At 37.1% G+C, this 12,265-nt stretch overlaps 1 protein-coding gene across 4 annotated transcripts in view; it reads left to right on the forward strand.

Moving 5' to 3' along the window:
• Positions 1-12,265, forward strand: part of LOC126751284 (uncharacterized) — a 175,268-nt gene that overhangs the window by 136,705 nt on the left and 26,298 nt on the right. The gene's annotated exons all lie outside the window — the stretch shown is intronic.

Genomic DNA, 12,265 nt, shown 5'->3' on the forward strand with positions numbered 1-12,265 from the left:
AAGTCGAAATATATAAATAGATGTGGGCGCCTGAATGTGAGGAAATTTTATACCCAGTGCACAATACAAAAAGTAAGAACGTTAACTGCGACTGCACCGAAGCTGAAGTGCCTTTGGCAATTGAATTTTTTATAGCATTAAAAAAATTTTAAAAGATCAATCTGGTCCGTTTGAATGGCAACTATAATCTATAGTGGTCTGATCTGAACAATATCGGAGATAGTAGCAATTACTTGGATAATAATCTTTGCTAAATTTCGTGAAGATACCTTGACAAATAAAAGAGTTTTTCGTACAAACTGTTCGAAAGGTCAGTCTTAAGGCTGTATAGCTATAGCTGTTCGATATCTCGAAATTTCAGACTGTTATCGTAATTCTCATTGTATAAAAAAAAATATATATACATTATAGAATGTTCGATCATTCTTTCTGGGTATAACAAGCATCTTGGCAAACTTAATCTACCCTCTCAGGGTATAAAAACACGCAAAGCAGCCAGTAATCGATATAGAAATGTATGGCGGCCACTATATGACTAAGTCAAAAGCATGTAATTTAATTTAATTTAATATGATCAGATATGATAAGTAGAGTATTTTCTTGGAATTATTTATTACAATACCATTTTGATGTAGATACCAACTTCTATGTGTATTTTTTTAGACCAGTTACGCATATACAGCCACTTGTGTAATCTCTCCACAGCGAGTAATCTCGGGGAAGAACCAACAGTGCAATGAATCAATGTTGGCGTGTCAGCACGTGTTATCAGAAGTTATTAGATAAGGTCATGTTAGAATAAGCTTATGCAATTATATTTTGTTTCTGCTCAATTGCCCAATATTTATCAACCACACAACCGTTATCAATTGTTATCGATAGATACTCGTTACAAGTAAATAATAAAAAATATAAAATATTTTCGGTCAAACTTATCTATTTTAGGAAGAACGATACACTGTTATGCATAAAACTCGCTCTCTTATTCTCATTGTGATAACTCACATATTGGCCGATATATCCGGTACAAGGTCACCCGGAAGTTCGAAAAATTTTATGTTAGGTATATGGGGGCTAAGCGAAGTATTGGTCCGATGTGACCCATTTTTGACATACAGACATAAATACGATTATAAAAGAAGGATTATCCCTTAATTTCAGTTATATATGTATATCACACATTGACCGACATTTTCGATCAAAAGTCAGCTATAGGTACCGGGGTCTAAATATTCGGTACCTAAGGGCATGAACAGTTTTTGTTGGATTGAAACAATTTTTAGTCATAAGATGGCATACACTAAGGGCATTATTCGTGCAAAGTTTAATCCCGTTATATTAATTGCTTTTTGATTTGTGTACTGGAAACTGAACGAATCAAATGAAATTTAAAATTGTGCTATATGGGAAATAGGCGTGGTTACCGTCCGATTTCACTTGTTTTCACAATGTGTCATAAAAATATGAAAAAAATTCCATATGCCAAATTTTGTTGATATCGGTTCACCAAAAAGTACGCAGTGCCACGTCCACCGCCCAATTTTCACACCGGTTCCCATGAAGCTTTCTCACACCATCCCGGTAGCAAATTTTTACTTCTCTGACGCATTTAGTTATTGATTTATCGCATTTTCAGTAGTTTTGAAGAGTACCGTTAAATGGGAAGTGAACGGGATTTTCATCCGATTTCGTCCATTTTTACAGAAGAGGTGGGAATTCTTGCAATATTTGCGCTGAGCGAACTTGATTGCTGTATATGTGGGATTTTATTATGTTTGATCTATAAAAAGGATTTAAATATTATTTAGTTTAATTTATCTTATCATCTATGTGGGATTTTATTATGCGTGATGAGGAGAATTGATGCGCGTCGTCTTTTATGCCACGTCGTTTCGCGTCCGTCGTTTTATTCAAACTCCCCTTGTTGTAAGCTCGTAGAATTCTTCTTCTTTCAAGGCGTCGGTGGATGGTGGATGTCGATGCTTCTTCTTATTTACTGTGTGCGACGGCTGTCGTTTAACCCTTTATCACCCACATTCGGCCATCCTGTTGTACATTCGACCCGAATGTTGCGTCGTTGTCTTTCGCCCATGGCTTCATATATTCAGCTGTAGTTGTTGTGTTGATGGGACCTTCTGCGTTTGTAAGTTTTCGTACGTCGTATGAGTTATTATTTTTGATTTTAGTTATTTGATAGGGTCCTAAAAATTTAGATTTTAGTTTAAGACCGCTACCAAATTGCGTGCGCTTGATTGCCACCAAGTCATTGATTTTATACTGCTGTGCTTGTTTGCGTCTCAGGTTGTACGTCTTCTTGTTCTCGCTCTGAATTTTAAGTATTTGTAATTTTGCTTGCTTACGTTGTTCACAGCGTTCGTTGTTGAATAATTCTGTAATCTCTTGCTGGATGAGATCGTGTATTTGAGGGTCATCTTTTGTTCGCATCTTCGTGCCGATTAATAATTCAAAAGGCGTAGTTTTTATACTTCTTGAATACGTTGAATTAACTGCTTGTTGAACTCTGTCCACGTATCTGTACCATTTCGAGGGGTCGTCTATGCTGAGTTTCGATAAGACTGAAATAATGATAGCGTTCAGCCTTTCGACTTGTCCGTTTACTCGAGGTAGTCCTGTTGTTATCTGGAACATCTTTATGTTTTCATTGTCACAATATTTTTGGAAGTCGTTTGAGGAAAAAGCAGCACCTCTGTCGCAGATAATATTTGCTGGATTACCGAAAATCATGCTCTGATTTTGTAGTTTCGATATTACTTCGGACGTAGTAGTCGATTTAGAGGGATACAGCCAACAAAACTTAGTAAATGAGTCAACCACTGCCAAAATATGCTTGTAGTTTTTATTTGTTGACTCTAGCGGACCCAGAAAATCTATATGAAAAGTATGTAGTGGTGTTTCCTCTTTGTTCAGCGGATGTAGTAAGCCTTCTTGTTTGCCATGTTTACGATTGCTTAGTATACAAGGTATGCAGCAACTAATGTATTTCTTAATTTTATCGTCGACGTTTTGTATGAAATATTCTTGAATGATGAGATCTTTTGTCTTTCTAACGGCGAAATGGCCTCTGTCATGAGCACGTGCAATAATTTGATTTTGCATGCATTCCGGGACTACTATTAATTCATTACCATTATAGATTTTGTATAAAATATTCGATCTAAGAAAATAGTCATCATAGGAACTTTTATTACTGTTGAGTAATTCTCGGATTGCGATTAATTTTTCGTCTTGTTGTTGTGCTTGGCTTATTCTAATGGTTAAGTCATCGCAGTGTATCATCATAATTGCGTACCGGCTAAGAGCGTCGACATGTTTCATACGATTGCCACTTCTGTGTTCAACCACATAGTCGAATTCTTGTAACAATAGTATCCATCTTGCTACACGTGTACACAGGTTTTTTTTTTCTAGCGTCTTCGTGAATGCGTTACAGTCCGTAACTAATTTAAATTTTATACCCAATAAGTACACTCTAAACTTTGTTAGCGCTTCTACCACCGCAAGTATTTCAAGTTCATAGCTTGTGAATTTTCTCTGATCATCAGTCGTTTTTCTACTCATGTAGTAAATTGGATGAAGTTGTCCGTCGTTTGGAGACTTCTGTAATAGCATAGCCCCGAAACCGTCTATAGAAGCGTCAGTATGAAGCTCCGTTTCGTACTTCTGATTATAAATACCAAGTACGGGATTTTCGACTAGAGCTTTCTTGAGTAAATCGAAAGCTGTTTCTTCTTCATGTCCGATTTTAAATGAACAATTTTGTTTAGTCATGTCTGTTAATGGTTTGGTAATAATAGAATAATTTGGTATGAACTTTCTAAAATGACCTGCCAATCCTAAAAAACTAAGAAGTTGTTTTGTCGTCTGTGGTGTTTTATAGTTTAAAACAGCTTCTATTTTCTCTGGTGATGCCCGTAGCGTCTGGTTTTCTATAACGTATCCGAGAAATGTGACTTTCTTTTTCAAGAACTGACATTTTTTAATGTTTAACTGCAACCCGTAGTCTCTGCATGTGTTGATTACTTTCTCTAGATTACTTACTGCGTGTTCTTCGTTTTTACCTGGGATTATGATGTCGTCGATGTATGGCAATGCAATACCTTGTCGTGTAAAATTTCTGAAGATTGCGTTTATGTGCCTTTGAAAAGCTCCCGGAGAATTCGATAATCCAAACGGTACTTTATTAAATTGGTATTGACCATTTTGTGTTACAAACGATGTGTATTTTTTACTGCATTCTGCTACCGGAACGTGGAAAAATCCATTTTTAAGGTCTATGGTACTAAAAATTGTTGCATCTTGTAATCGATCTAATTGGTCGTCTATAAGTGGAAGTGGGTATCGATCTTTAATAATTACTTTGTTAATTTGTCGATAATCAACGCAAAGTCTATGTGACCCGTCTCTTTTTTTAACTAACACAACTGGACTTGTAAAGTCAGAGTTTGATTCTTCGATTATACCGTCTTTAAGCCATTCATCGATTTGATTATTAACGATAGCTACTTGCGAGAAAGGTACCCGGCGTGGTCTACAAAAAATTGGCGATTCATCACTAAGTACAATTCGCATTTCTACATCAGTTGTAGCAATCTTTTTGGGTTCATAATTGTATATTAATTCGCGTACTTTTTGTTTGGTGATTGCACTCGCGTCATTACCAATATCTAATTCAAAATTGTCAGTCAACGCATCTATCTTCATAAATGGCACTTCTTCATTATTTTCGTTGTCCGCTTGGATCTTTTTAATTGTTAAACCTTCACGGCTAATTGTTATTTCTGCTTTTAAACATAAATCTTCGCCCAGGACCACATCGATATCCATACACTTGGTTGGAACAACGTAGAACGTTAAATGAAATATTTGACCGTCTATTTGTATATCGTGATCGAAGTAACCGTCTGGTTTGATTTTATTTTCTTTCATGTTTCCACCAAACCCGATTAATGATATATTACATGCACGTAATTTTGTTTTGTGTAAATTGTTATACACCGCTTTTGTTACTATATTAAATTTGCTACCAGTGTCGAACAATGATATGTAGTATTTATCACCGATTTTGACGTTTTTATTAGTTAAATCACGACTTGATACGATTTGGCGAGTATTTGCATTTGTCTCTTTTCTCTTTTGTTCACAGTTAACCGAAATGTGTCCGAATTGATTACATTTGAAACACTTTCTGCCTCTTTCCTTATTCTTGCAGTTGTTAGACAAATGTCCTTTTTCACCGCAGTTAAAACAGTTGATTTCTTTTTTTACATTACTTTGTATACTCTTTTTTATTGTGGTTATACCTTGTTTATTCGTATTGCGTTTGCACATAATTTCATAGAATTTCAACTTTTCTTTAAAATCTTTTAAATTTTTGCCACCATATAACATCGCTTTGTTTACACTTAAGTCAGTAATGCCATCAATTATATATTGCATTAACGCATCATTTTCGATATTACCTTGCGAGGCAATTTCTTTCATAGTGTAGAAATATTCTTGCACACTTTCGTTTTCTCGTATTTTACGTTCACATAGTTGCTTGTGTAACACTGCACTATTTGTTGTTGATTTAAATTCACTTATCAGAACGTCTTTCAGTTTTTGCCACGAATTTAGGCCTCTTTCACTTAACACAAATTGTTTAGCTATACCGTGTATCGATTTTTTTGCGAATACCAGTTTTTGTAAATTGTCCCATTGCATCACGATTGCTTGTTCTTCGAATTCTTCTACCCATAGTTCTATTGGAATCTTATCAGAACCATCGAAAATTCTAATTGAGTCCTCTACGTCGCGCATTGATATTGCAAATTTTGGTATATGTTTTGAAACACTATTGCTCATGCGTATATCGTTGTTTCTCGCGTTTGTTTGGTAAAAAAAATGTTCGTGTCTTGTTCATCATCATCTCTTTCAGTTGCACCTGTAGGGAAACTGTAGTAGTTTGTAATTTCACCCTTATTTTCGTTAAGCTTGCTGTTACTCTCTGCATCGTTATTACTCTCGTTGTCGTCAATTTCGGCGTTGTTGTTTTCGTCGTCTTCGTCTTCGTCTTCAATTATATCAGCTTCGTCTCTGTTTCGATCGGCCAACAAGTGGTTACGTCGTAAGTTTTTGAAAATGTGCAGCTTTATGTCAGCTACATTGTAGTCGATTTCTAACATGTTGCATATTGTTACTAGGTCGCTTTCGTTTAGATTCGTATTTATGTAATCTGCTTTCTGGTTGTATTCAGCGCTGCCTTCGTCGTATGTGAATCCAGAAAATTCTCTGAGGCGTCGGCGGTTACTTCTGTCGCCTTCGCTTTCAAAGATGTATTTATGTAACGTCGCAATTTTAGGCTTGCTGCTATTGCGCAGGCTGTACTGCCCCCATTTGTGGGAATCAGTTTGCACTTTATTTTTTAGGCACATGAAATCGTTGAGACATTTTTTTTTTTTTTTTGCTTTTTTTTTCACGTTAATTTACACTTTCAGTTTGCACTTTATTTTTTAGGTTGAGCCCCCATTTATGTGGGATTTTATTATGTTTGATCTATAAAAAGGATTTAAATATTATTTAGTTTAATTTATCTTATCATCTATGTGGGATTTTATTATGCGTGATGAGGAGAATTGATGCGCGTCGTCTTTTATGCCACGTCGTTTCGCGTCCGTCGTTTTATTCAAACTCCCCCTGTTGTAAGCTCGTAGAATTCTTCTTCTTTCAAGGCGTCGGTGGATGGTGGATGTCGATGCTTCTTCTTATTTACTGTGTGCGACGGCTGTCGTTTAACCCTTTATCACCCTAAAATATGAACAGAAAGAATCATTGGTCTATATTTCTACAAAGGTGAATCAGGACATAATGTTACAGTCAATTGGGTACATTATAGAGCCGTGATTTATGACTTTTTCGTTCCTGACTGAAGATGTTGATGTCGACGGCCATTTCAAAAAGATACCGCTGCATGCTATACAGCCAAAGAAACAATCTATTTATGAGAGAAGACTTTTGGTGAGCGCATTATCTCGTGACGTGAACCTTTACCTCCAAGAACGAGCAATTGAATGCCACTACTCTGTGCTTTAAGCAAAGACGCTTTCCTACGCAGATAAACCCGAGATGATTTCTTCTTTACTGGCGTAGACACCGCTTATGCGGCTTCGCCGAGTTTACAACAGCGCGCCAGCCGTTTTTTCTTTTCGCTATTTGGTGTTCTCAATGTCGCTATATATAATATATCATACATCTCATCGTTCCATCGACTGAATATAAATCTTCCGCAAAATATTTCTCTCGAACAATCCCAAACCCGACTTATCAGGTGACCTTATTGCCTAGAACTCCGCACCATATAGCAGGGCGGGAATGATGAGGGACTTGTAGATTTTGGTCTTTGTTCGTCGAGAGAGGACCTTACTTTTCAATTGCCTACTCAGTCCAAAGTAGCACTTTTTGTTAGCTGTACACTCTTACAGAGGTTTGTACTTTCTCTATTTACATCTGCAGCTCATGTTATTTTCTCCAGCAATTGGATGAAGAAGTCACACTATAAAGAGTCCCCTTGTTCAATATCTCGCTTGGTATCGAACGGCTCGGATAGGTCCTTCTAAATTCTGATGGAGCTTTTGGTGTTGCTCAAGGTCAACTTACACAGCCGTATTAGCTTTGCGGACGAGTATGCCGCAAGTTCAGACCAAGCGTCATAGAGACGGTTCCTTTTCGTGCTGTCAAAGGCGGCTTTAAAATCGATGAAGAGGTGGTGTGTGTGGATCTTCCTTTCACAGTTCTTTTTCAAGATTTAACGCATGTTGAAAATCTAATCGTTTGTAGACTTTTCAGCCCAAAAGTAACACTGATAAGGTCCAATCAATTTGTTGACGGTGGGTTTCAGTCTTGCACATACTACGCTCCATAAGTCCTTATATGTGGCATTAAGGAAGCGTATCCCTCGGTAATTGGAGCAGGTTGTTGGGTCACACTTTTTGTGGATTAGGCAAAACGAGCTTAAATTCCAGTCTTATATAAATAATCTAGAGTTACCTTTGGGGAACTTCGTTCTGGATACTGAAGCTGTCTTTAATCCTGCTTATCCAGAATCAACCCCGATAAACTAATTGTATGTCAAGCGTTCAATGAGTCCCCGCATAAATCTAACTTCTCCTTGTATCCTCAGTGAACCGCACTCACCTAACACCTAACCTACCTCTTTTTTTAATTAAGGACAAATGAAATGCTCAAACCGAAATAGGAAAACGGATAGGTTATTCAACTTCTATGAAAATGTTCCAACTATCACGATAAATAAAAGAAGACTTTCTTCTTGGAATAGATATAAAATGAATACGTTGTACGCTGTTTACTATGTATATCCTGTAGCTGTTTAGTTCAATTGCGATAAACATTATGGAATTACTCAGGGGGTTACCCTATTACGTATATTTTGATTTTAAATGACATTTGAAAGGATTTCCAGTTGATAACAATTCATTCAACCATGCCAGACTTCATCTGTTTTGTAACAGTTGTGAAATAGCCACGACATTATGGTCCGATTTTCGCTATCTTCTAGTTTCGACAATTTATAAGTGGTTGAATTCATCATACTGAAATCATTGCGAAATACATACATACATATCTAAGCACGATATACATATGACATACTTCAGCACTGATAACTTTCTAATTGCCATAATCGATAACAAAAGATGTACTTTCATTACCTAAATCGTCCGTCTTTAATAAAATATGTCACACCACTTGAAACATATGCTCCCAAAAATTGAATTTACTTACGATTTTCTTCAATTTCATTTTAAGTAGTACTTGACTCTGAAAACAATGCAATTAAGTTGAACAAATAAACAAGACAACTAACAACAACAGCGCATGTTGAATGCTTATCACGACTGCTGAGAGCCAAAGAGGCAGGGACCAAATTTTAGACATACCAGAGAGGGGATGAAAATGGTCGAAATTCGGAGCATGCAAATACGCTCGAGTGTGACGCCAGAAGCAACCAGCCAGTGACAGAATAAATAGCTAATCAAAACAACAAAAGTAGAGAGTCAAGAAGGGCTACACCGTAACCGCAGATGGCAACCCTTGTCATAAAGTTCACATAAAAAGTCACAAGTTGACAGCAAATGAAATTGTTTGTCCTTGTTTCATAGCCACCAAAGGTGAACTCACAGCAGACAAGTATTGAGGAAGCTATTTAAGAGTTATGCTAACCGGTATATGGGAGGGCTGAATGCCGGCAAGTTGACATTTCAATGGAGTAAAGGTCAGAAAACCACAAACACAGTTAATTATCGAGTCACTCATCGACAGCAAATACTCAGTGCCGGGACGAAGGTTGGAGCAGTTACAAGTGGTTGACAACCGAACGGAGGAGAAAGTAAATAAGCACAAATTTAAACGCCGGAAATCACTTTTAGCTACAAAACTAAACCACAATTTGTTGGTATTCACTAGAGACATGGTGCAGCTCGTCTGACAGCTGAGTAAATTAACTTTGCTTCTAACCAGAGTTGCCACAGTGTGGCAACAAGGTGTAAGCAAAAATTTATTTTTACTTTTCTAACGCAGAACCGTAAGGAAAAATAAAAATCAATAATAAATAGCACACTGAAACTGCAGCACTGGTATCTTCGGCTAATCAGTAAAGTTTACAAAAGTCGAAGTATTTAAAGCTTCTATGGATACGACAGGGCACGAACTCGTAAGCACCTAGTGATGCACTAGTTTCCTAAGAAATCTTTACTACAAACAAACGTCCACTCATCCTGCAGTGAGTCAGCTCTAGTTTTTCGCTCTGAGTGTTGTTTTTGTGAGCAATTTTGTCCTTCCTTATTTTTGTGTTCCACATAACTTTGCTCACCTAGTATTTAAAATATTTACCATCATACCGCAAACTGTCCGCCTTTGGGGCACGTATTGTTTACGCCTCAGCAAGTCATTCCTGCAGCAAAGGAATACAAAACCATAGCAGTGCGAATGATGGGGAAACGGTAAGGCGAGAAGCGCAAACTGTAAGAATTTAAACTTTTCGGTAAGATCAACAGTGTGAATAAGCAAGAAGCCAAACGGAGGTTACAACAAAGCCCTGGAAGCAAGGAAGCATGGAAATGATAGCAGAAAAAATAGAAATAAATGTTCCTAAACTTAAGCACAGATAAATGAGAGAATTTTAAACCAAATTTATTAAATATAATATTTACCCAAATTATTTTTATAATCTTACAATTTTAATTGTATACGGACAGCTGTTAGAAACACCTAAAACTAAATGGAACTTTTATAGAAGTTGTGCTGTTCATTGTATACATATATCGATATATCTTCTTCTCTTTTATTGGCGTAGACACCGCTTACGCGGGTATATCCGAATTTACAACAGTGCGTCAGTCATTCTTCCCAGCGTCCGCTCCATCGTTTTCGATTTGGGAATGAGGTTCACCATATCCTGGTGTCATGCTTGCACTGCCATTCAGCAGGCTGGAGAAGTGTTCCCTCCATAATTTTATTATGCTCAGGGCATCAGTCACTAGATCACCTCTGGTGGTTCGAGCATTACCCCTGTTTTTCTCCGCTGCGACACGGCACTTCTCATCGTACCAGCTGTTCTTTTGATTTGTCCGATAACCAATAGTTTCGTTTGCAACTGCACGTAAGGGGCTTGAAATGCCGTCCCCAGCTCCCTTGTACCAAGTTGTTGATGAGTGCTCTCAGAGAGCAGGAGTGCAGCTTCTCGACGTCGAACCTTTCTTGTGCTTGTTGACGTGCCTTTTGCTCTGAACAGAGGAGGGTGCGTACCTTGGCTGTAACAAGGTAGTGATCGGAGTCAATGCTAGAACCTCGGAGCGTACGCAGGTCTCAAACAGTGGGTACTACGTTTGCAGTGGTCGTCATCAAAAGAGGATCTCTCAACTTATGCTGTTTTCTTCTTTTCATTGGCAGTGTTTTTTACGTGGCAGATCCCAAAACCAGTGTACTGGGAAGAAATATTTCATCTTCTGCCTTAGTTAGCCTTCAAACGGATGTTTTTTGGCTACCCAGAGGATACTTGGTCTAAGACCGGAAGTCGTGAGATGTTTAAGGCATACATATTTTTTTCTCACTTGCGTGCGTCACATGGCTTCATCCTCCATCCCATATACGGAATAAAAGGATCTGTATTGAATTCATACCAATAATATCAGTCGAAATTGGATGTGAATATTTTTTAGAGCATACTTTGGTTTAATCCTAAAAATATATGCATGATTTTGAGCCTTCTTCCAATATAACGCTATTTTGAAACCGGTGGATCTTTTATTTGAAAACCTGATGATATATACGCAGTACATTGGAAAATGATATAGCAAAATATTACACAAATGAGTGAAATCCATTTACGCTTTATTTAATTTAGTAGTATTTTTTTTATTTTAATCTTATCTTTTTTTGCTTTCACAAGTAAGCAAATCTATTTGAAGAATCTTATATAGAAACACACCATACAAATATTGGAATTTCTACATAATTATCAAAGTAAAGGCTTGAAAACGCTTCGAATTTCTTTATTCACTATAAAAACCAATGGATCAAAGTAAACTCTGGGTTTAATATATTACGGCACACAAAAAGCTTCCGTAGAGAAAAGGCAACAAATTAATCCTCAACACCTCATACCTAAAGCACTTTTATACCTCTAAATTACTACTAAGCAATGAAAAGAAAAACAGATTTACCACCAGCTTACAGCTTAGAAGTTAGAAGCTCAATTCAGTTGATAACACCGTCAACAAAATTTGCTGCTTTCACAATGTTGTCTAGAGAAGGTAAGGTTAGGTTTGTTCGGGCGTTTCCAATAACTAGAATAAGTGCTGAGTAAAGAAAGTCGTAGGTCAATTGTATATCTATTTTTCGGCGGTTTTACCTGTCCTATTTGATATAAGTGAAGTGCTGCGCTGTTTGGGAATAAAATATGGGAAGACGACATTAGCATCTTCGTATAGTATTCTACAGAATAGTGACTTCATGCCCTGCCTTAATAATAATTGAAATCTGTCACTGGTTCTATAAACTTGACAATCACGTTTTTTTTAAGCTGGACCTTAAGAATGCTGTATTCGAAAACATTTCCTTGCTGTTTCGCTAACTTTGGTTTAATGGGTGCAAAAATACATAAAAGTATACTTTTATTTTGTATCACCTTTATTGAATCCAAAGGGCATACACAAAGAGCATAGTTTTTGAAAGGACATGCAAGCTGCAG

Source organism: Bactrocera neohumeralis, chromosome 2 (assembly GCF_024586455.1).
Source record: "Bactrocera neohumeralis isolate Rockhampton chromosome 2, APGP_CSIRO_Bneo_wtdbg2-racon-allhic-juicebox.fasta_v2, whole genome shotgun sequence".
Taxonomy (NCBI): Eukaryota; Metazoa; Arthropoda; class Insecta; order Diptera; family Tephritidae; genus Bactrocera; species Bactrocera neohumeralis.